The sequence below is a fragment of the Austrofundulus limnaeus genome, unplaced genomic scaffold (genome assembly GCF_001266775.1).
Source record: "Austrofundulus limnaeus strain Quisiro unplaced genomic scaffold, Austrofundulus_limnaeus-1.0 Scaffold480, whole genome shotgun sequence".
NCBI lineage: Eukaryota > Metazoa > Chordata > Actinopteri > Cyprinodontiformes > Rivulidae > Austrofundulus > Austrofundulus limnaeus.
Window position 1 is genome coordinate 288,507 of NW_013952882.1, and position 2,105 is coordinate 290,611.

Below are 2,105 nucleotides of genomic sequence, written 5' to 3' on the forward strand. Positions count from 1 at the left end.
GGGGGGGGGGGGGGGGGGGGTTGATGTGGCAGCCATTTTCTCCACCCATTGGTGACAACAGAGGACATGGAAAACATGATTTTCATGGCATTATTYTGAGCAGCTAGCTAAACATAATGCAAAAGTGGAAGAGAGATTTTTGTGGCCAGGAAATGTCATAAAATATACCTTTGGTCCAGCCGCCATCTTCACACTGTAGAGGGGATCACAGAGTGAGCACATATCTGAGCCTCTCTGATAAGGTCTATTCAGGGGTCCTGGAAAGGAGAGTCTGTCAGAGAGTCGCAGTGTGGTTTTGGTCCTGGTCGTGGAAAAGCGTACCAGCTCTACACCCTCAGCAGGGTCCTGGAGAGTTCATGGGAGTTCACCCAACCAGCATACATGTGTTTTGTGGTCTTGAAGAAGGCGTTCAACTRTGTCCCTTGGAGAGTCCAATGGTAGGTACTCCTGGAGTATAGGGTACCAGGCTCTTTGATATGCACTGTTAGGTCCCTGTACAACTTACTAGCTTAGTCTACATTGCCAGTAGTAAGTCAGACTCGTTTCCGGTGAGAGATGGACTCTGCCAAGGTTGCCCTTTAACACTGATTTAGTTCATGTCTTATTTTGGACAAAATTTCTAGGTGCATTGGTGTTGAAGAATCCTTTTTGGTGGCCTTAGGGTTTTTGTGGATGATGTGGTCCTATTGGCTTCATCAGATCGTGATCTCCAGCTCTCACTGGAGCAGTTCACAGCCAAGTGTGAAGCAGTCGGGATGAGGATCAGTGCCTCCAAATCCAAGGCCATGGTCTTGAGCTGGTAAAGGGTAGTGTGCCTCCTCCAGGTCAGGGAGGAGGTCCTGTCCCAAGTGGAGGAGTTTAAGTATTTTGGGTTCTTGTTCACGAATGAGGGAAGAATGGAGTGGGAGATTGACAGGCGGATTGGTGTGCTGAGCCAGAATGCGAAGCTCTTGATTTACCGGTTAGTCTATGCTCCTACCCTCATCTATGGTCATGAGCTTTGGGTAGTGACCGAAAGAATGAGACTGCGGATACAAGCAGCCAAGATGAGTTTCCTCCACAGGGTGTCTGGGCTCTCCCTTAGAGATAGGGTGAGAAGCTCAGTCATCCGGGAGGGACTCAGAGTAGAGYCGCTGCTCCTCCACATCTAGAGGAGCCAGTTGAGGTGACTCGGACATCTAGTTAGGATGCCTCCTGGACGCCTCCCTGGTGAGGTGTTCTGGGCATGTCCCACTGGGAGGAGGCCCAGAGGAAGACCCAGGACACGCTGGAGGGACTATGTTTCTCAGCTGGCCTGGGAATGCCTTGGGATTCCCCTGGATGAGATGGCCCAAGTGACTGGGGAGAGGGAAGTCTTAGTCTCTCTGCTTAGGCTGCTGCCCTGGTGACCAAACCCTGGATAAGCAGAAGAAGATGGATGGATGGATATGCTAAAAGGGGACTTTAGAAAATCCCCACTACTTTTTTAAACATAGTTTGAAGCTAAATGTGACCAAATTYGGCTGTTATTTTTAGCACAAGCTGCTTTACAAATGGCACTCTGTACATTTGTATTTTAGAGAACATTTAATAAATACCAGATTGTATTTGATCAGTGAAATAATTTGTACACTGTGGGGCTGTGTTAAAATGCAGTAAATCTCTTGATTGTGGAATTAAAGGTTTATTATATTTTTGTCCCAACCTAACAGCAGCATTAGACATGACTTATGTTTGTGCAGAAAGAGAATCAAACTGCAGGTTGTTCAGTGTTGGCATTTRTTTGAATATCTAAAAGGAGGGATGTCTAATGAGTTGTCTTATGTATGTTTAGTTCCATGTTAATCAGGATATACAAAGATAATAAACCTAACAAAACAACAATTTAATACATCTGAACTACAGTTTGAGTGAATATGGAGGTAATTGGAGTGACGACAGAGGACATACAGAGGACAAAGTTGGAAGGATGACAATGACTCACTGTGGCAACCCCTAAAGAGGGAACAGCCAAAAGAAGATGAAAGATTTTTTTGTGCATATAWATTTTCTTGATTTAAATCAACACAATGTTTCAGTAGAAAATCTACAGAAGTCTGTACATGAGGCACTTGATCATTTTATTA